Source organism: Numenius arquata, chromosome W, assembly GCF_964106895.1.
Source record: "Numenius arquata chromosome W, bNumArq3.hap1.1, whole genome shotgun sequence".
Classification (NCBI taxonomy): Eukaryota; Metazoa; Chordata; class Aves; order Charadriiformes; family Scolopacidae; genus Numenius; species Numenius arquata.
The window spans coordinates 21,399,048-21,422,142 of record NC_133615.1 but is presented as its reverse complement, the minus strand read 5'-3'; the positions used below and the strand labels follow the sequence as shown (position 1 = coordinate 21,422,142).

Below are 23,095 nucleotides of genomic sequence, written 5' to 3'. Positions count from 1 at the left end.
GAGATTTGCATTTGGTAGGGTATCTTCATGTTTCGGGCATCGCATAATAGATTCTGCCGCTAATTACACTTTTGATTTTGCCTGGGGAAAGTTTACTTTGCCTGTTCATGATTATTTAAAAATGTTACCAATTGAACTAAGGGGTGGAAAACCTACGGGCTGGACAGAGAATGATTGTTATGATTGTCTCTGTCATGTGGGCCTCATTTTGATACTTATGACACTGAATGTGCTGCAGGCGTTAGATCTTATTAGACTTGAGGAGTATCAGAATGAGCATTGTGTGACAGGCAACCTCGCTACTCAAACAACAGAGACACAAACAGTTGCTCCCCCAGCCCCAGCGACAATCGTAGCAGGAACGCAAACAGTTACTTCCCCAGCCCCAGCGACAGTCACAGCAGGGACGCAGACCGTTGCTGCCCCAGCGAGAGTCTCAGTGCAGACACAAACAGAACCAGCCCCGGCCCCGGCGCAAGCCAAGCCAGCGGCACCGGCCAAGGCCACGCCGACACCGGTGCCAACGGCATCGGCTGCTCCCCCACAGCCACCGGCACAAGCCAAGGCTCCGGCCCCGGCGAAAGCCACGCCCCTGGCCCCGCCGACACCGGCCCCAGCGGCAGCGGTCGCCCCCCCACCGGCTCCGGCACCGGCTTCGGCACAAGCCGCGCCCCAGCCCGTCCCGGCCCCGGTCACTCAGCAGCCGGCGGTAAAAGTGGCTCCGCCGCCCGCACCCCCCGCATCTCCGTCGCCAGCCCCTCCCACGCCCGCAGCTGCACCAGCTGCTCCGGCCCCGACAGCCAGCGCTGTCACTGCTCCAGCTCCCAAACCGAGCACTGCCGCTCCCCCAGCGCCAGCAGAACCGGCACAAGTTGCTCCGGTGACCAGGAAGCAGAAAAAGAGGTTGGCTCCGTCCCCTGCTCCTTACGACAAGGACATGCCCAAGCTAGAGAGCTCGGGAGAGGGTTCTTCTGATGAAGATGCAGAACAGGGTCCGTCTGGTGTAGATAAAGGAAAACCCCCTCTTACAACACAGTCAACAGCCCCTTCTCAGGTAGATAGGGGAGAGGGTCCTTCTCAGCCAGCCTCGATACAGGATGATGCCTCAGATGTAGATGTAATTATTAACTCTTTGTCCTTAAAGGATTTGCGAAATCTAAGGAAGGATTTTACTCGTCATGATGGGGAGCCACTTCTCTCTTGGTTGCTCCGATGCTGGGACAGTGGAGCTAATTCCATAGACTTAGATGGTAGAGAAGCCAGCCAGCTGGGAAATCTGGCCAAAGAGGGAGGTATTGATAAAGCGATTGGGAATAAGGCAGAGGTTCTCAGTCTCTGGAGGCGACTGTTATCAGCTGTAAAGAGCAGATATCCCTTTAAGGATGATATCCAAAGCCGTCCAAGGCAATGGACCAGCATGGAGAAAGGTATTAAATACCTGAGAGAACTGGCTATTCGAGAAGTGATTTATGGTGATTGGCAAGTGACTATAAATCCTGATGAAATGCCATGTCAACGACCTTTGTTGAAAAAGTTTGTGCAGAGTGCACCATCAGTGTATTCCCACACTTTGTCAACAATGGTCTGGGGAGCATCTGATACTGATACCCCAACTGTAAATGAGGTCGCTGATAGGGTGCGACAGTATGAAGATAGTCTCTCTCGTCCCATCGGTGTTGCAGCAATAGAAAACCTGACTAAGAAAGTGGCTGAACAAACTAAGAAGATGGCTGAACAGAATAAGACACAGAATGAGACAATAGAGAAAATGACCAAGGCAATAGTTGAGCAAAACGAGACAATTTTTCACAAACTGCTTGAAAAACTTGCTGAGATTGGGAGAGAATCTTACTCTTCTCCAGCTCAGGCTCAAGTTGCAGCTCAGGCTCAAGCTCCTGCTCAGATCCAAGTTGCAGCTCAGACTGAGGTGCCTGCTCAGACCCAAGCTGCAGTTAAGACCAGAGTTGCAGCCATTAAGAAAAAAACGCCCTCCTATGAGACCAACCAAAGGGAAACAGGACTCATTCCGAGGTTTCCTGTGGCTTTGCCTCTGCAATAATGGAGAGGACATGAGGAGATGGGATAAAAAACCTACTTCAGCCCTGCAGTCACGAGTGCTTGAGTTGCAAGGTAAAGCAAACAGAAGAAAGGATGGTTACATGAATATGGCTGCTCCAGTTCAGAATATGCACTGCCCCTGTCCAGACAGGAACTCACCTTGCAATTGGAGATGCTGTCCTCAGCATTAGGGTTGCCCTGCCTCCAGCCAGGAGGAGGAGAGGGATAACCGAGTTTATTGGACTGTGTGGATTCGATGGCCTGGCACATTAGAGCCACGAAAGTATAGAGCCCTGGTGGACACTGGTGCACAGTGTACCCTAATGCCATCGAATCATAAAGGGACAGAATCAGTCACTATTGCAGGAGTGACAGGAGGATCTCAAGGACTGACTGTACTGGAGGCCGAAGTGAGCTTGAATAAGAATAAATGGGAAAAGCATCCTATTGTGACTGGCCCAGATGCTCCGTGCATCCTTGGCATAGACTACCTCAAGAGAGGGTATTTCAAAGACCCGAAAGGGTATCGGTGGGCTTTTGGTATAGCAGCTGTAGAGACTGAGGGTGTTACACAGCTGTCTACCTTACCTGGCCTTTCAGATGACCCTTCTGTGGTAGGATTGCTGAAGGTTGAAGAACAGCAGGTACCACTTGCTACTTCCATGGTGCATCGACGACAGTATCGCACTAACCGTGATTCTTTGATTCCCATTCAGAACCTGATTCGTCGGCTGGAGACTCAAGGAGTGATCAGCAAGACTCGCTCACCCTTTAACAGCCCGATATGGCCAGTGCGAAAGTCTGATGGTGACTGGCGTCTAACAGTAGACTATCGTGGCCTGAATGAAGTCACACCACCACTGAGTGCTGCTGTGCCAGACATGCTAGAACTGCAATATGAACTAGAGTCGAAGGCAGCCAAGTGGTATGCTACAATTGACATTGCTAATGCCTTTTTCTCTATTCCTTTAACAGCAGAGTGCAGGCCACAGTTTGCTTTCACCTGGAGGGGTGTCCAGTATACCTGGAATCGACTGCCCCAGGGGTGGAAACACAGCCCTACTATTTGCCATGGACTGATCCAGACTGCACTGGAGAAGGGTGGAGCTCCAGAACACCTGCAATACATTGATGACATCATTGTGTGGGGTAATACAGCAAAAGAAGTTTTCAAGAAAGGTAAGAAAGTAATTGAGATTCTTCTGAAAGCAGGTTTTGCTGTGAAAAGAGGTAAGGTCAAGGGACCTGCACGAAACATCCAATTCTTGGGAATTAAATGGCAAGATGGTCGTCGCCAGATCCCAATGGAGGTGATTAACAAAATAACAGCTATGTCCTCACCTACTAACAAAAAGGAAACACAAGCCTTCTTAGGCGTTGTGGGTTTCTGGAGAATGCATATTCCAGGATATAGTCAGATTGTGAAACCTCTCTATGAAGTGACTCGAAAGAAAAATGAGTTTGTGTGGGGTCCTGAGCAACGACAAGCCTTTGAACAAATTAAACAAGAGATTGTGCATGCAGTAGCACTTGGACCAGTCCGAAGAGGACAGGACATTAAAAATGTGCTGTATACTGCAGCTGGAGATAATGGCCCTACCTGGAGCCTATGGCAGAAAGGACCAGGGGAGACTCGAGGTCGACCCCTGGGATTTTGGAGTCGAGGCTATAAAGGCTCCGAGGCCAACTATACTCCAACTGAGAAAGAAATCTTGGCAGCGTATGAAGGAGTTAGAGCTGCTTCAGAAGTAATTGGTACTGAAGCACAGCTCCTCCTGGCGCCCCGATTGCCAGTGTTAGGTTGGATGTTCAAAGGTAAAGTTCCTTCTATTCATCATGCCACCGATGCTACCTGGAGTAAGTGGATTGCCTTAATCACACAGCGAGCTCGAATAGGAAATCCAAATCGTCCAGGAATTGTAGAAGTGATCACAAACTGGCCTGAAGGCGGAGATTTCACAATGCCACCAGAGGAGGTGGTAACACGTGCTGAGGAAGCCCCGCCATATAATGAACTCTCAGATAATGAGAAACAGTATGTTTTGTTCACTGATGGATCTTGTCGTATTGTAGGAAAGCATCGAAGATGGAAAGCTGCTGTATGGAGTCCTACTCGACGAGTTGCAGAAGCTACTGAAGGAGAAGGTGAATCAAGTCAATTTGCAGAGGTAAAAGCTATCCAGCTGGCCCTAGACATTGCTGAACGAGAAAAGTGGCCAATACTCTACCTTTATACTGACTCATGGATGGTGGCAAATGCTCTGTGGGGATGGTTAAAACAATGGAAGCAGAGCAACTGGCAGCGCAAGGGTAAACCCATTTGGGCTGCTGAATTATGGCAAGATATTGCTGACCGGCTAGAGAAACTAGTCGTGAAAGTACGCCATGTAGATGCCCACGTACCTATGAATCGAGCCACTGAGGAACATCGAAACAATCAGCAAGTGGACCGAGCAGCTAAGATTTTCCAGACAGATTTAGACTGGGAACATAAAGGTGAATTGTTCTTAGCTCGATGGGCCCATGACACTTCAGGTCATCAAGGAAGAGATGCAACGTACAAATGGGCTCGTGACCGAGGGGTGGATTTAACCATGGACGCTATTGCGCAGGTTATCCACGATTGTGAAACATGCGCCGAAATCAAGCAAGCTAAAAGGTTAAAACCTTTGTGGCATGGAGGTCGGTGGTTGAAATACAAGTATGGGGAGGCTTGGCAAATCGACTATATCACACTCCCTCAAACCCGCCAGGGTAAGCGTTACGTGCTTACAATGGTGGAAGGAAGCACCGGATGGTTGGAAACCTATGCTGTGCCCCATGCCACTGCCCGGAATACCATCCTGGGCCTTGAAAAGCAAGTCTTGTGGCGACATGGTACTCCAGAAAGAATTGAATCTGACAATGGAACTCATTTCAAAAACAATCTTATAAGTAGCTGGGCAAAAGAACATGGTATTGAGTGGATATATCATATTCCCTATCATGCACCAGCTTCTGGAAAAATTGAACGATACAATGGATTGTTAAAAACTACCCTAAAAGCGATGGGTGGTGGATCCTTTAAAAATTGGGACAAGCATTTAGCTTTGGTTAGTTAATACCAGGGGATCCATCAAGAGGTGGTCCTGCTCAATCAGACCTTTTACATATTGTAGAAGGGGATAAAGTCCCTGTGGTGCATGAAAGGAATATACTAGGGAAAACTGTATGGGTTTTTCCTGCCTCGGGCAAAGGCAAACCCATTCGTGGGACTGTTTTTGCTCAAGGACCTGGATGTACTTGGTGGGTGATGCTGAAGAATGGAGAAGTTCAATGTGTACCTCAAGGGAATTTGACCCTGGGTGAGAATACTTAATTCCGAGTATGATGTTAGTTGTTTACAATACTAACAGTGTTCTATAAGTGTTTTTCAGGATGACACTGCAATGATGAAACCTAGCCGGATTGATCAAGTGGCGTCTAGTAAAACTTCTCCGAGATGGACATGTTACCCATGGGCACGAACCACAATGAATTTCACACTGTCTTTCCTACCCTGAGAACCTGATCTGCTGTGAAATGGACTTAAGCTTTTGTATATAGAGATAAATTATAACTGAGTGATTTACATATATCTATCTATATATGTATGTATGTATAGATATTACAGATGATAGTAGTTGTAATCTAAGCATGATGCAAATGGTATGGAATAAGGGGTGGAATGTCCCGGTTTGAAGTAAAACCGAACCAATTTTCTGTTCTGTAACTTTACATCCTAGCTAGGCCTCCTCTAACTCTCTGAAATTAACGGCATATTGTGGAGAAAACTGCTCGTTCTCAGAGTGATAAGACCAATGTTTGTGCTCCATGCCAAGGAACGGTATGCAGGGAGGCCCTTGCTTATACTTATTGCTATAACAACCAAGGTCAGCCAATTTTGTTATTTGCCCCCTTAGAGGGTCGGAAACGGAAAAAACGTAGAGGGGTCACATCAGTGGGGAGGAGTGGACAGGACAGGTGACCCAAACCTGACCAACTAGGGTATTCCATCCCATCTGCCCCATGCTCAGTATAAAGGCTGAGGGATCAAAGGGTCAGCCCCCTTCCTGCGATGGCCGACGTCCAGAGAGGACTCTGTCTGTTCATCTGCCTTTGATCCCGATCCGTGTGTTCCTGACTCCAGAGCTGGAATCCAGTTCCCATTCATCACTGAGTCTAGTCTGGGACTTCCCCAGTGCCTGCCGGTGATGTAACTGACATCCTGGGAGCTTGATACGGTTTTGTATATATTGTATCTATTTCATTATTTTCATCTTCATTTTTATTTTAATATTAATTTTTCATTAAAGTAGTTTAGTTCATTCTAAACTTCTGAATCTCCTTATCTCTTTCTCCTCCTCTCTCCTCTTTTAGGGGGGGGGAAGGGGGGGGGAAGGGCCATCTGCCGGTCCAGTTTTGGTAAATTCAGCCAAAACCACGACAGTAGTATATGAAAGTAAATACCTTACACTTTGCAGTCCTGAGGATGTCTATCTGCCTGCAGTTGTAGTAAAACACTGGGAACACCAAAAGATTGCTTATTTTCATGACTTAGCAGATCAGCTGATAAACAATAAATCCTCTCAAATATTAGATGCTCTCTGGTCTGTACGTTACTCATCCCAAAGAAAGACACGAAGGTAGCAAAGAACCCAAACACTGTTCCTACAGACTTAAAATTCATTAAGACAGCTTTAAGACTCTAAGAGGGTGTGGCTTATTTACTTTATGGCAAGTTTTAGACCTTGTCAAACCTACCATTATCCAGGGACTCTGCTCTGATGGGTCACCCAGATTCATATGCATTTTGATGTCTGTGGTATGCAGCAATGTGGTATGCCAGCTTCTATGGGATGGCCTTCTCATTGTCTCCTTGCCACAACTCTAAAACTAGAAGTATTCTGCAAGTAACCATCAGGGAGTCACCTTCACTTTCTTTTACCCTAAGTATTAGTGTTGCCTATAGAAGAACAAGCATGGATGGCCTCGAAGTGCAGGATTTCTGTTTCTACAATAAATATAGATAGACATTAACATCTTGGAACCTAAATTCCTGAAACTTGTGAATCCTCAATGTAGCTCTCATTAAAATGATAGGCACAGATGAATATTGTCTTATGTAGACCAAATTGTAAGCAATCACTATGGAATTTCTGCACTGGGGACTATAATCCCATTCTTGCACTGAGTTTACATGAACTTCAGAAAGATTAGCAAGTACTACAGATTTTTTTTTTCTTTTTTTCTCTTAGAGTCATGAATTTATTTCCTTGCAATGACCTTCTTTGAACCACATCTGTTATCCCCACACTTATGCCTCATTGACTTGGACTGCTGTCAAGTATCAATTTTCTGTTAAAGAAAAGGCCAGAACTGGAATCCTTGTGTGTGGCTTTCCTGACTCCATAGATAAAAGGGAAATTGTAGGGGCTTTGTATCTCATCTACTAGTGGAGGAAAAGTAGCCTCCCATGTTGTTTTGGAATAAAGTTTCAGAATAATTTGAGTGCTTGCACTTGGACAGCATCAGACGTTGCCCTGGGCACTTAATGTATGTGTGTGTGTGTGTGTATACATATGTACATGTTTGTTTATGTAGAATCATAGAATATCTCAAGTTGGAAGGGGACTCATAAGGATCATTGAGTCCAACTCCCTGCTCCTTGCAGGACTACATAACACTAAACCATATGACTGAGGGCGTCATCCAGACACTCCTTGAACTCTGACAGACTTGGTGCCATGACCACTTCCCTGGGGAGCCTGTTCCAGTGATTGACCACCCTCTCAGTGAAGAACCTTTTCCTAATGTCCAATCTGAACTTCTGATGCAGCTTCATTCCATTTCCTTGTGTCCTATCACTGGTCACCAGAGAGAGGAGATCAGCAACTCCCCCTCCACTCTCCCCCCCTTGAGGAAGTGCAGTGCACTGGCAGCCCAGAGAGCCAACCGTGTCCTGGGCTGCATCAGGAGAAGTGTGGCCAGCAGGTCTCGCGAGGTGATTCTGCCCCTCTACTCTGCGCTCGTGAGACCCCTCCTGGAGTGCTGTGTCCAGCTTTGGAGTCCTCAACGCGGAAAGGACATGGACCTGTTGGAGCGGGTCCAGCGGAGGGCCACGGGGATGATCAGGGGGATGGAGCACCTCTCCTATGAGGACAGACTGGGGGAGCTGGGGTTGTTCAGCCTGGAGAGGAGAAGGCTCCGGGGAGACCTTATGGCGGCCTGTCAGTACCTGAGGGGAGCCTACAGAAGAGCTGAAGAGGGACTCTTTGTCAGGAAGAGTGGTGACAGGACAAGGGGCAATGGTTTTGAGTTGGAGGAGAGGAGATTTGGATTGGATATAGGGAAGAAGTTCTTTGCAGTGAGGGTGGTGGGGCACTGGAGCAGGTTGCCCAGGGAAGTTGTGGATGCCCCATCCCTGGAAGTGTTCAAGGCCAGGCTGGATGGGGCTTTGAGCAACCTGCTCTAGTGAGAGGTGTCCCTGCCCATGGCAGGGGGGTTGGAACTAGATGATCTTTAAGGTCCTTTCCAACTCTAGCCATTCTATGATTCTATGATTCTATGATTCTAAGTTGTAGACTGCCATGAGGTCACCTCTCAGCCTTCTCTTCTCCAAGTTGAACAAGCCAAGTGACCTCAGCCACTCCTCGTAAATCTTGCCCTTGAAACCTTTCACCATCTTGGTTGCCCTCCTCTGGACACACTCTAATAGCTTGATGTCCTTCTTGCACTGAGGCACCCAAAACTGCACACAGTACTCGAGGTGGTGCCACACCAGCACAGTGTAGAGTGGGACAATCACCTCCCTTGACTGGCTAGCTATGTGCTTGATATACTCCAGGACACAGTTGGCCCTTTTTGGCTGCCAGAGCACACTGTTGACTCATATTCAACTTGCCATCAGCCCAAACCCCTAGATCTCTTTCTGCGAGGCTGCTCTCCAGCCTCTTGTCCCCCAATTTGTACTTATAAGCAGGATTACCCCATCCCAGGTGCAGAATCTGTCACTTGCTCTTGCTAAATTTCATACAGTTGGTGATTGCCCAGCTCTTTAGTCTTATCTCTGTAAGGCCTCTCTACCCTCGAGGGAGTCCACAGCTCCTCCTAATTTATTGTCATCGGCAAACTTACCCAATGTACATTCGATGTACATGGTCAACACGCTGGAGGGAAGGGATGCCATCCAGAGGGACCTGGACAGGCTTGAGAGGTGGGCTTGTGCAAATCGCATGAAGTTCAACCAGGCCAAGTGCAGGGTCCTGCACCTGGGACGTGGCAATCCCAGGCACAAATACAGGTTGGGCGGAGAATGGCTGGAGAGCAGCCCTGAGGAGAAGGACTTGGGAGTGTTGGGGGATGAGAAGCTCAACATGAGCCAGCAGTGCGCACTGGCAGCCCAGAAAGCGAACTGCATCCTGGGCTGCATCAAGAGAAGTGTGGCCAGCAGGTCGATGGAGGGGATTCTGCCCCTCTACTCTGCACTCATGAGACCCCACCTGGAGTACTGTGTCCAGCTTTGGAGTCCTCAACACAGGAAGGACAGGGACCTGTTGGAATGGGTCCAGCAGAGGGCCACAAAGATGATCAGAGTGCTGGAGCACCTCTCCTATGAAGACAGGCTGAGAGAGCTGGGGTTGTTCAGCCTGGAGAAGAGAAGGCTCCGGGGAGACCTCATAGCAGCCTTCCAATATCTGAAGGGAGCCTACAGGAGAGCCGGAGAGGGACTCTTTGTCAGAAGATGTAGTGACAGGACAAGGGGTAATGGTTTTAAATTGGAAGAGGGGAGATTTAGATTAGATATCAGGATGAAATTCTTTATTGTGAGGGTGGTGAGACACTGGAACAGGTTGCCCAGGGAAGTTGTGGATGCCCCATCCCTGGAAGTGTTTAAGGCCAGGCTGGATGGGGCTTTGAGCAACCTGCTCTAGTGGAGGTGTCCCTGCCCATGGCAGGGGGGTTGGAACTTGATGATCTTTAAGGTCCCTTCCAACTCTAACCATTCTATGATTTTATGAAGTAAGAATGACAGAAGAAAATGACTGGTCTGTTAAAAAGAAGATTTAGATTTGAAGATCCACAGCAAGCAGTATTATTCTTAATATCTATTTTAAAGTATCTGCTCTCCATTTCACTGAATTTTCAAAAAAGTTTCAGATGGAGATCTCTAATATCTCCAAAATCTTCATATATTTTCCAACATGAAAGGAAAAAAAAAATTTCCATCACTTTCCAGAGGATAATCACATGAACATTTTAGCTTGACGGAAGTAGGCAATTTTTAAAAATTTAATTCACACAGGAAATATCCAGATGTTACAAAGACAAACAATGAATACTGCTTATTTATCTTCCTCAATCAAAATCAAAGGCATAGCCTGTAATTATTAATTTTGCTTTTATATTGCTTAAGGAATGATAAACACTATGGTACAATGAAACTTTATGATAGCAATAGGCAAAAACCAGAATGCAGTGCAACTGAACAATCTCTCAGCACCTCCTTCGGGTACTTTTATTTTTACTGCATTCAGAGAAAATTCAAAGAAATGTTAAACGTTGCCACACTGAAAGCAAAGTAGAGTGGCATTAAACGTCTTTCTGTTCATACCAACAACAAACAACACACAGAGAATAGAAAATCCTTTGGCTGTAGAGGAGAATGGACTTGAGGATGCATCTGCTGCAATAGAATCCATTCTTTCAGCAAAAAATATCCTAATTTATATTATGGTTGAAGAAACTGAATTACAGGTTTATCACCAGAGCATTCTGAAAACACATCACAACATAAGCTTATGATCAGTGAAGATGTTTTCTAAAAGGGATTATCAAATATCTCCCCTTACTTGGAGAGAACACAGCAATGTTTTAATTCAGATGGAAGGAAAGAGTGGCGCTTATCTTCTTGAGAGGGGAAAATCAAAATGCCAAACTGGTCCTATATCACCATATGCTACATGCTCTGAATGCAAGAAGACAATGATGCATTATGGAAGCTAAGAATGAAGTATTTTATTATTATTTTTTTTTTAATCTAGACCAGCTATTTTTGACTGGGCAAGGATACTTACTAACTCTTCATACAAACAAGTTCAGGGCCAAGTGAGTGCTAACGTATTAAAACGTATTTTATTTTATTTACAGGAGTACCCAAACTGCTAGGACTGCTCTTTGTAACTTGATAGATGAGAAAACTGTAGTTCTCATCTGTACCAAATGTTTTTTTAATGCAAGACAAGAAGTTAGCCTTCTCTCACGAGAGTCCAGAACGGGAGTGAACACTGTCAAGGAATGTTATAAGGCTGCTACCTCTGGCAGACTCCAGGATTCCTCCTGCCTGGCTGCTGGAGATAAGTCCAGGGGTCTCTCTGTCCCAAGCCAATGGATGTGGCTGCTGCTTTCCTGTTTGCGGGTTCAACCAGTAACAAGGCTGAGTGTATATCCAAGAGATGTGCGCGTGCACACACACTCTCTCACAGAGGACACTAACATGGCCAGCTACACAAACTGCCACAGACAGGGTGCTTCCTTTAACAACACCCGCATATAACATGATCAGAACTCACATAAGACATAGGTACAGCTAGCCAAGTTTCCCTCCTCCTCTCTGGCTGATTAGGATTAAAGTTCACTAGTGAAAACATGTACTCTCACTCTCTAGATTCACAAGCACACGTACATTCAGAGATCCCTCAAATATCAGCACAGCCCCTCTGTCCATCTAATACCCATGCCCAGATCCTGAGCCCTCTTACCCACTATATGGGTCTCCTACTTGCCAGCTAATCTAGTTTGATACTCCCTAGCAAACAGGTGCATGCACTCACACGCTCATTTCACAGGCACCCCCACACTCTCAGATCCCTCCAATATCAGCCCTTCGCCAGTCTGATACCCCTGCCGAGATCCTGGGCCTCCTACTTAATGGCTAGTCCAGCTTGAAGTTTGCTAGCAAATTGCAGAGACACATGCACACACCCATGCACAACCCCCCTAGCTGGCACCTAGAAACATGAGCCCTGTGATCTGCTGTCCCCACTTCAGTTGCTGATTCTGTGATCCTCACTCACCCTGGTCTCCCCAGTAGCTGGCACCCAGGACACAAATGGGCCCTATGACCAACGGTCCCGGCACAGTGGCTGATACCAAGACCCTCACCCACTCCAGTTGCTGGCACTGAGACTTGCACTCGCTCTAGTTGCTGGCACTACAGGCCCAGTGGTGCATACACCCTTGGTCTGACTCCAATTGCTGGCCCCATATTCACTCATACCCATCTCCTCAATAGCTAGCACTCCAGATCCATGCTCCCTCCAACTACTGATGTTGAGACCCTCACTCATTCCAGCCACCTAAAAGGAGAACAATAAGTTCAAACTTATTTGGAGCAAGGACGTTTTACTGGAATTAATAAAATGCCTCAACATTAAAAGGATTTTTTTCTTTAAAATAAAGTTTTAAAATATTCAAAGCTTTGACAAAATTCTTCCTGCTATGTTTAATAAAATAAACTAGCTAGAAACATCTTTATTGTTGAATAGAAAGAAATAGTTCAATTTGGTTTAATAAGTGAAGTTATGATTAGCAGCATGCATAGCCTCTCTATGAGACAGTTAAGCTACTTGTGAAGGTATTAGATCTTTCATTATTACAGCCATTTCTCAAATACTCATATCTGAGCAGTACTCTTAAATCATTTCTTTCATATGTGAGAAGCTATCAGCAGAGGGTGCCACAAACTTCAAAGAGCAGGTAAACAGGTTAATGAATTAATTTTCATGAAGTGGAAGGAAATATCTACAATTCAATCTTAATAAGAAAGGCCTGACAACAAAGGGCATAATAAAATAGCTGGTTTAATAAGAGAGAATAAAAAGAGGAATATTGATACTGAGTAAATCTTATGTCCCTTCAGATGCTGAGAACCCTGCTTTCATGCAGCATTGGACAGACCCCAGATGAATTTTCCCACAGCACGCTGTGCAGATCCTGTCCATAGAGTGGTTCCTGCTCCCTTCCATGCCATGGTGCCTTTTACTATGTGTAACAAACTGAATTATATATCTTCTCCTGACAAGTTGGAATGTGATCTCTGTGATAACATCCACCAGCGCAAAGCACAGGCTGGTACAGGGCATTCCAGCAGATTCCCTTACAGCAACTACTCATGCTAACCTATGGGCTTTTCAAGCCTTAAGTACAAGGCCCAATCGAGTAAACATGGCCTGCTCAAGATCACTAACAATGTCTTCTGCAAGGCTCCCAATACAGGCACTCAGTGCGTTTTTTTTTAAATTAGTTTTCACAGGTAAGGTCTGCCCTCAGGCCCCCCAGGTCCCTTAGCCTAGTGCCAGAATCTGGGGGAGTGAAGCATTACCCACAGTAGGGGAAGAAAGAATTAGGGAACACTTAAATTGGATGCACACACACACGCATGTGCCCATAGAAACAGCTGGGATGTATTGAACAGCACCAAGCTGCCTCATGTTGTTTTGAGGCCACAGTCTACCATCTTTGAAAGGTCGTGGCAATTGGATTGGTTCCTGATGACTGGAAAAAGGCAAAGGTCACACTCATCTTCAAGAAGGACAATAAGGGGGATCCAGGGAACTACACATCAGTTAGCCTCATCTCAGTCCCTGAGAAGATTATGTAGCAAATCCTCCTGGAAGCCATGTCCAGGTACATTAAGGACAAGAAGGTGACTGGGAACAGCCAGCATGGCAAAGGCAAATTGTGCTTGACCAACCTGATAGCTTTCTACAATGACATGATGGGTTGTGTGGACAAGGGGAGAGCAGTGAATGTTGCTTACCTCGACTTTAGCAAGACCTTTGAAATGATCTCTCATAGTATCCTTGTAGCCAAATTGCTGAGGTATGGACTGGGTAAGTAGACTAGAAAGTAGAAAGAAAATTGGCTGGATCACCAAGCTCAAAGGTTTGTTGATCAACCATAGAAAGTCCAATTGACAGCTTGTTACTAGTGATGTCCCTCAGGGATCAATATCAAGGCCACTACTGTTCAATATCTTTATTAGTGACCTGGATGATGGGACAGAGTACAATCTCAGTAAGTTCACAGATGACACCAAATTGGGGAGAGTAGTTGATGTGGCTGGAGGGTAGGGCTGCTATTCAGAGGGAATTGTAGGTTGGAGAAATGATCTACCATAAAGCTTAACAAAAACAAATGCTAAGTCCTGCACCTGGAACAGAATAACCCCATGCAACAGGACAGGCTGGGCACTGACTGGCTAGTGCTCTGCAGTGCTGGCTAGTGCTCTGCAGAAAAGGAAGTGTGGGTGGATGACAGGTAGACCAGAAGGAAGCAGTGTGCCCTCATGATGAAGGTGGCCAATCATATACTGGACTGTATTAGCAAGAGTGTAGCTGGCTGGTCCACGGAAATTATTCTTGCAGTCCATCTGGCACTTGTGAGACTGCATCTGGAGTACTGTGCCCAATTTTGGGTTCCCCATTACAAGACACACTGAAGCAAGTCCAACAGAGAGCCACTAAGACAGTAATTAAACATTGGAACAGGTTGTACCGAGAGGTTATATACTCAGAAGTCAACTGGTCACAGCCTTGAGTAACCTGCCCTAACCTTGAAATCAGCCCTGCTTTGAACAGGGGGTTGGACCAGATGACCTCCAGAGGTCTCTTCCGATCTAAATTATTTTATGATTCCTTGACACAGGTTCTTCAATTACAGCCAGTCTGTGAAACTCAGGAAGAAGAAATCTTGAAAACTTAGTTGGATTTTTGGGGAGTACTTAAAAAGAGAAGGAAGAAACTACTAACAATTACAGTGACATTTTAGTAGTATTTCTTTACAAAATCCACAGCAACTAGGAGCATTTCTTTGGGTCAGACCCACGCAATAGAAAATAAAGAATAAACATAATGATTTTTTCATATTCATGAAAGAAACTGCTCACTAGAAAACATCTGTTTATGAAACTTTATTTCTGATCATCACACTGGAATCCTGCATGACATTTAAACAAGATTTCTTGGTTGAGAAATTAAAAGCAGTCTTAGAACTAGATGCCTCTCTGCACTTCAGTGTTTCTAAAATACTTTCTCCACAGCACAGAGGTGCACCTTTCTGGTTTTCCACTCATTACATAGATGCAAGAAAACATGAATCTGCATTGCAACGTTGTAGCAAGAAAGTACTGAGAGTAGAGAAAGTACTGGGTGTCCACTGGCTGAGGATTTTACACAAAATAATGACAAAATCTATACCAAACACTTAATATGGTTTTGTTACCAAGGTTTTTCCAAGCAATGTTAAAACACTGAGAAGGTAGAGATCTATAAATCTATTCAAAGATTTTACAAAAAAACAAAACAAAACAAAACTTTCTCCAAAAAGACAACAGGAACGTGATTACACCGCAAAAGCAACTTCATGCTACTTACCTGAGAAAATCCTGGTACTGAAGAGCATAGACAAGAACCAGTAGCTGCAAGTTTAGGGCAGACAAATAAGACAGGAGTTTGGTCATCTAATAATTTCAAATGAAGCTACAGTGCCCTTCTGAAATAGTTTTTTATCAAAGGATCAATTTGGCCAAATAAATTCTCCCATTTGCGACAGATCCACATTAGGAAAGATGGTTTAATGGTATCATAAGCACTATAAAAATAATTGCGCTTGTTTTGAGGTTTAAAACTGATATTACTGTAGTTATGGGGTTTGCTGTACAGTAGCTGTACATGCACTAAGTACTTTTATGCATATTGTAACCATGCTATGCTTTATTATACTAGTAAAGTTTCATTGAACTTTTGTTTGGAAAACCTTTACACCTTTCAACTCCCAAATCCAATCTTCACTAGGTTTTCTCATGACAAAACCTGTCAGAAAATGCTACCATTTTAACCTGATATCTGGCTGCCTTGATTATCAAAGCTGTGTAATTTGATCATTGTATTGTTCAAAGAAGCTCTTATTTCACATGGAGTCTTACTCAAGCAGCACCTACCACACAAGTAGGTTTGCTTTAAAGGTTAGGGACACTTCAGGAATGACTCGAGGCTCAGGGCAAGAGGCTGGACTGCACAGCCAGAAGAATTGTAAATTCCCTTTGGCAGCAGTAAGACATTAGCTTTGCTCCACTGTTTGTGAAGCCAGTCTCCAACACAGTTAAGCAAGTTGCATTCCAGCTGCCTCTTTTCAACTAAAATGTATTAAACTGTTCAAACCATTAATTACTTGGGATAGGGTCTTGGCTCATGTCTGAAGAACAGCCTCTTTTGGGTGCTGAATAATCCCTACCACACAAGAGAAGGGGAAAACTTTTCTACAAGATTATAGTTGGAGAAAAACAATCTCTGACCAACCAGATTTGGCCCTACTAAACCAGTTTTCCATTTCTGACAAACGATCACTAGCTTATCTAAACCCAAATTACTCTCTGTGTTCTTTTATTTCCTCTATTTAGAGCTGAGAAAACAAGTTCATACCTGCATCAAGATGTAATACATCTGCTAAAATATCTGAAGAGGCCTTGAAGGGTCAGAGCTTTCTAAATCTTTAGAAATACTATATAAATTAGAGCGTGGCCTCAAGGGTAACCTTTTTCATTAATACCACTTTAACTTTCTCTAAATCTAGCTCATTACCATTATACAAAATTATTTATAGACGCAGCAGGCTTTTGAAGGAAAATAATATTCATTAACATGCAGTCTTGACAAAATATTACAGAAAGAATTTGCAAAATACTAGGAGGAGAATGTTACAATGCATTCTTTGTTCAGAATTTAGAGTTAGAAATTAAAAGTCATTACAAAGGCACTTTGTTTCAATTCAAATCACATGTATCATGAAGAGATGGAAAGACTTTTGACTTGCAGTAATTCAAGGTTGGCTAAAGAGAGCCCTTAGTCTCATGAAGAACAAAGTCCCTTCAAAATCAAGTCTGCAGTAAGATTCTGCTACAAAGTAGGTGAGCTACTAAAGTAACAGACACAGGACAACCTTCACCCGTGTATTATCTTAATCTTCATTAAAACATCCTTTTGTAGTACAGATGAGGGACCCTAGATACCAAATGACTTCTGGCTTTAAAGCCAGCTGTCAGCTAAATAAGGGTGCACATTTGTATTAATGGCTTTCTATAACTTTATGCAAAATAATGAAGGCTCAAAAAGTCCACCCCAAAGAAGTCAGAAGCTAAGTGATGCTGTCATCAAATCCTACAGAACTTAAGATTTAGTTGTTATGTTTGAAGAGATCTTCCCTTTCCTTCCCCCATCATATACAGAACAAATATATGACTTGTATATACAACGAAAAAATCCAGTTACATAAGATGTTATACATATGTCTGTATCTACAGAAGCCAAACACTTACTCAGACTAGGAAATATTGGCTCTCTCGTGAATAATGTTGTAATATTATGTAGTAGAGTATAGAGATTTTTGTATCTACTTATGAAGCAGTTACTGACCTCTATTAATCAGGAAAGAGATGGCTACAGGCTGTTCAGAAGGGACAGGCAAGAAAGGAGAGGCGGAGGCACTACCCTCTACATCAAGATAGAGTGTGAAGAGTTCTCTCTGAAGAATAGCCATGAGCAGATTGAAAGCCTATGGGTAAGAATCAGAGACTGAGGCAACAAAGGGAACCTTGTGGTTGGTGTCTACTGCAGGCTGCCCCATCAATGAGAGCCTACTGACAAAGCCTTCTCACTCCAGCTACAGGAGGCATAGCGCTCAAAGGCTCTCGTCCTGCTGGGGGCCTTCAACAACCCTGCCATCTGCTGGAAAAGTATCATGGCGAGCTGTAGGTAATCCAGGAGACTCCTGGAGTGCATCAAAGATAACTTCTTAATCCAGGTAATAGACAGCCCTACCAGAGGGGATGCGATACTGGACCTGATGGTCACCAATGCCTGGCAGTGATCCACCAGTGATCATGCACTGGTAGAGTTCGCAGTCCTGAGTGATATGAGACAGCTGAAGAGTAAAGTCAGGACCCTGAATTTTAGGAAAGCAAACTTCCAGCTCTTCAAGGAGTTAGTCAATAGGACCTCCTGGGAAACTGCCCTCAGGGATAAGGGAGCAGAACAGAGCTGGCAGACCTTTAAAGACACTTTCCATAGAGCGTTTTTCCAAGAGCTCTCGATGCCCAGGTGTAAGAGAAATTAGGAAAGGAAGGCAAGAGACCATCATGGCTGAGTTGAGACCTGCTGGTCAAACTAAAGGGCAAGAAAGAGATGCGCAGGCAGTGGAAGCAGGGACAGGTATCCTGGGAAGAGTAAAGGGAAGCTGCCCGGTTATGTAGGGATAGAGTCAGGAAGGCCAAGGCACGGCTGGAGCTGAACTTGGCAAGGGACGCAAAGAATAATAAGGGCTTCTACAGGTATGTCAGCCAGAAAAGGAAGGCAAAAGAAAGCATACTTCCCCCTGATGAAAAAGACTGGCAAACTGGTAACAACGGATAAGGAGAAGGCTGAGGTACTCAACAACTATTTGCCTCGGTCTTCACTGGCAACCTCTCTCCCCACATCTCTTGAGTGGAAGGACCTCAAGGCAGGGATTAGGGGAACAAAGTCCCTCCCATTGTAAGAGAAGACCAGGTTTGTGACCACCCAAGGAACCTGAACATACAGAATCACAGAATCTTCTTGGTTGGAAGGGACCTTTGAGATCATTGAGTCCAACCAACAAAAAAAAAACAACACACACCACCAAAACCAAAACAAACACCCACAACCACACACAACACCCACCCACAAACAGATGCAAACCAACAATCTCGGGCACTAGAGCATGCCCTGAAGTGCCATGTCTACACATTTCTTAAATACCTCCAGGGATGGCAACTCCACCACCTCCCTGGGCAGGCTGTTCCAGTGCCTGACCACTCTCTCAGTAAAGTAATTCTTCCTAATGTCTAATCTAAACCTCCCTGCCGCAACTTCAGACCATTTCCTCTGGTCCTGTCATTATTCACTTGGGAGAAGAGGCCAACACCCACCTCTCTACAACCTCCTTTCAGGTAGTTGTAGAGGGCAATGAGGTCTCCCCTCAGCCTCCTCTTCTCCAAACTAAACATGCCCAGTTCCCTCAGCCTCTCCTCATATGACTTGTTCTTCTACAGAAGTCTATGGGACCTGACGAGATGCATCACAGAGTCCTGAGGAAATTGGCTGATGTAGTTGCCAAGCCTGTGAAGTCCCTGGTGACTGGAAAAAGGGAAACATTGCACCCATTTTTAAAAAGGGTAAAAAGGAGGACCCTGGGAACTACCGACCTGTCAGCCTCACCTCTGTGCCTGGAAAAATCATAGAACAGATCCTCCTAGAAAATATGCTATGGCACATGGAAGACAGGGAGGTGATCTGAGACAGCCAGCATGGCTTCACCAAAGGCAAGTCCTGCCTGACCAACCTAGTAGCCTTCTATGATGGAGTGACTATATCAGTGGACAAGGGAAGAGCTGCAGATGTCATCCATCTGGACTTCTCTAAGGCCTTTGACACGGTCCCTCACAATATCCTTCTCTCTAAATTGGAGAGATATGGATTTGATGGGTGTACAATTTGGTGGATGAGGAACTGGTTGGATGGTTGCATCCAGAGTGTAATGGTCAATGGCTCAATGTCCAGATGTAGATGGGTGATAAGTGGTGTCCCTCAGGGGTCCATACTGGGACCAGTACTGTTCAATATCTTCATCAATGACATAGTGGGATCGAGTGCACCCTCAGCAAATTTGCACATGACACCAAGATGAGAGGTGCAGTTGATTCACTAGAGGGATGGGATGCCATCCAGAAGGACCTGGTCAGGCTTGAGAAGTGGGGTTATGTGAACCTCATGAGGTTCTACAAAGCCAAGTGCAAGGTCCTGCACATGGGTCAGGGCAATCCCCAGTATCAATACAGACTGGGGGATGAAGGGATCGAGAGGAGCCCTGCCAAGAAGGACTTGGTGATACTGGTGAATGAAAAGCTGGACACGAGCTGACAATGTGCGCTTGCAGCCCAGAAAGCCAAGCATATCCTGGGCTGCATCAAAAGAAGCATGGCCAGCAGGTCGATGGAGGTGATTCTGCCCCTCTACCCCGCTCTGATGAGACCCCACCTGGATTACTGCATCCAGCTCTGGAGCCCTCAGCACAGGAAATACGTGGACCTGTTGGAGCAGGTCCAGAGGAGGGCCATGAAGATGATCAGAGGTCTGGAACACCTCTCCTGTGAGGACAGGCTGAGAGAGTTGGTGTTATTCAGCCTGGAGAAGAGAAGACTCTGGGGAGACCTTATTGCAGCCTTTCAGTATATGAAGGAGCTTGTAAGAAAGATGGGGAAAGACCTTTTTAGCAGGGCCTGTTTCAATAGGGCAAAGGGTAATGGCTTTAAACTAAAAGAGGGTAGATTCGGATTAGATATAAGAAAGAATTGTTTTGGGGGTTGTTGTTGTGGGGTTTTTTGTGGGGTTTTTTTTGTTTGTTTGTTTGTTTTGTTTTTGTTTTTTACAGTGAAGGTGGTGAAACACTGGCCCAGGTTGCCCAGAGATGTGGTAGATGTCCCATCCCTGGAAGCGTTCAAGGTCAGATTGGATGGGGCTCTGAAAAACATGATCTAGTTGAGCATGTCCCTGCTCATTGCAGGGGAGGTTGGACTACATGACCTTTGAAGGTCCCTTCCGACCCAAACTATTCTACGATTAACAGAAGCCTGATTTGAAGAAGAGCAGCAAGTTTTTCCTCAGCTCTTCAAAATACACTACAGTAATAGCTACTGCATACAGTATCTATTTCAATCAATACTAAAGCAGTACATATCACAATAGCAAGGCCTGGTTTTAACGTAGTGCAACCCCACCCTTTGATTGCATTAATTAGTTCAGCATAGCAAGTACATTTAGAACAAAGTCTGTGAGCCTTGACCTTCATCTTCTATAAAATCTCTCTTTTATTAAAATTATTTATTTACCCTAGAGACAGGACTACAAAACAAGTCCTCTATCAAGTAATAGATTCTGGAATTGGGCAGTGTCTTTCTAGCTTTCTTCTTAAGAAGAGACCGACTGCCACGTTATTCCATGGCACCACAACTCGCTGACAACTTCAACATTTGTAGAAAACAAACAGAACTTGGTAGTAGAAGAATACACCATTCAACAAATACTTGGGGGGGGGGGTGTGTGTGCAATTCAAACCACACACATTTCTTTTTTAATCTACTAGCACTACTTCAATTCCTACTTCTCACAGGACTTGAAAACCTAATCCATACACAGCATCCAAACACCACATCTGTATAATCGTAGTCATTTAGCAAGGAATACACCCGCTCCATTGTGACTAGAGACAGATTCCCTCTCCCTCCCAACAATGGGGGTTTAATCAATGCAAACCCATTAATAAGGGCTGAAGGAGCTTTCTGAACGCGATTCAACTCTTACCCAACCACCACCGCCCCTCCACAAACATTCCTTATCACCCTGCTGAGCTACACACGTAACCCAACCCACAGTAATGCAAGGTCTCCGTACAAATCTGAGAACAAGAGTCTGCTGGCAGGATGCAGGGGCACGCTGACCAAGCACCCGGAAAGAAGGAAGCGTTACTACTCCTCCAGAAGCCAGGAAGCTTAGTGGTTGGAATAGGAAAGGGAGGGATGAAAACAGAGGGGGGGGGGGGGGGAAGGTGGGAGGAGAAGAGGTTTGTGGGGGTTTTTAAAGGAAAATAGACCTTTCCCCTTGGTGGGCAAAAGCTACCCCTAAGCACGGAAAAGGAAGGGAATTTAAGGAGGGAAAAAAAAAAAAGGGAAAAAAAAAGCCACTATCTATTAAAATACCATCGAACCCACCAAGACAATAACGTGCATTTTCTGCATCACAAAAAGTTCAAGCACAGCCTGCCCACACCCGACCCGGTGTCGTGTCCGCGACCCGCCCCCCCCCCCCCCCCAGCATCGGAGGGCGGCAGACTGACCTGTCAACAAATGGCAGCAACAGAAGAAATGAGCAACGCAGTGTCCAGCCGGAAAGAGGAGGGGGGGAGCAGGAATATTTTATCTTCAGGAGGTTGATTCTCGTCCCCGTTTCCTTCCAGTTCCCCTTTTATTTTTTCCTTACCCCCGCCAAAAGAAAAAAAAAAAAAAAAAAGAAGAAGAAAAAAAAATACTTTCCGTCTTTCCTCCTCCCCCCCCCCCCCCCCCAATATTCCGACTCAGAGTTTAAAACAAAGAGACGGAAATAGCCGAGTGCGGACCGAATGAAGCCGAGTGAGCGTGTCATGCATATGGCGCATGCGCACTGTGTGTACACATACGCTCAGATCTATATCCTTGCCTCTATCGAGATATGGGATTGGTTTCACGTTATCCATTCCTCCTATCTCACTCCGTTATGCGTGTGCTGAAAGAGGAGCAGTGTTTTTCCGGTTCCGCCCTAAGCTCAGGGTGGAGGATATCTCTCTGCTGTACTCTGATTTTCTCCCTAGGGTGGCCCCTGTGGGATTCCCAGCCTAGTATTGCTCCCTCATGCATGCACACTTTTTTTAGGTAGCATCCTTGTATGCTATCTTTTTGTCAAGATGGGAGTGATTGGGTGAGGGGTGAATTTACCCAGAAATAGCCCTTGTGCAATGCATGCTTTTCCCCTGCCCCATTTAGCCTTCTTGACACACAGGTGATATTGAAACCTCTATGATTCTAACTGTAAATCATTTGGGTAAATGGTTCTTGAGAAGACAATGGGATAGAAGGAACAACCGGACCTAAAACCAGGTAGCAGAAACTTCAGTGGGCTACTTTCCCAAAAAACTTGGCTATACCACATGAAATGTGCCCTTTAGGTGAACTTGACTAATTATAATATGAAAATTTATATAAATTATGAAAAGCCCTCCCCCTCCCCCAAAAGAGAGAGAGAGGAGAGAAAGAGATAAGGAGAGTCAGAAGTTTAGAATGAACTAAACTACTTTAATGAAGAATTAATATTAAAATAAAAATAAAGAAGAAAATAATGAAATAGATACAATA

At 45.1% G+C, this 23,095-nt stretch overlaps 1 protein-coding gene across 1 annotated transcript in view; it reads right to left on the bottom strand.

The window, feature by feature from the left end:
• LOC141476654 (polycomb group RING finger protein 3-like) overlaps positions 1 to 22,269 on the bottom strand; it is a 104,070-nt gene extending 81,801 nt beyond the window's left edge. Inside the window, exon 1 of the mRNA XM_074165447.1 lies at positions 22,045 to 22,269. The gene's annotated coding sequence lies outside the window, so the exon portion shown is untranslated. The remainder of the gene's footprint in view (positions 1 to 22,044) is intronic.
• Positions 22,270 to 23,095: the final 826 nt, after the last annotated feature.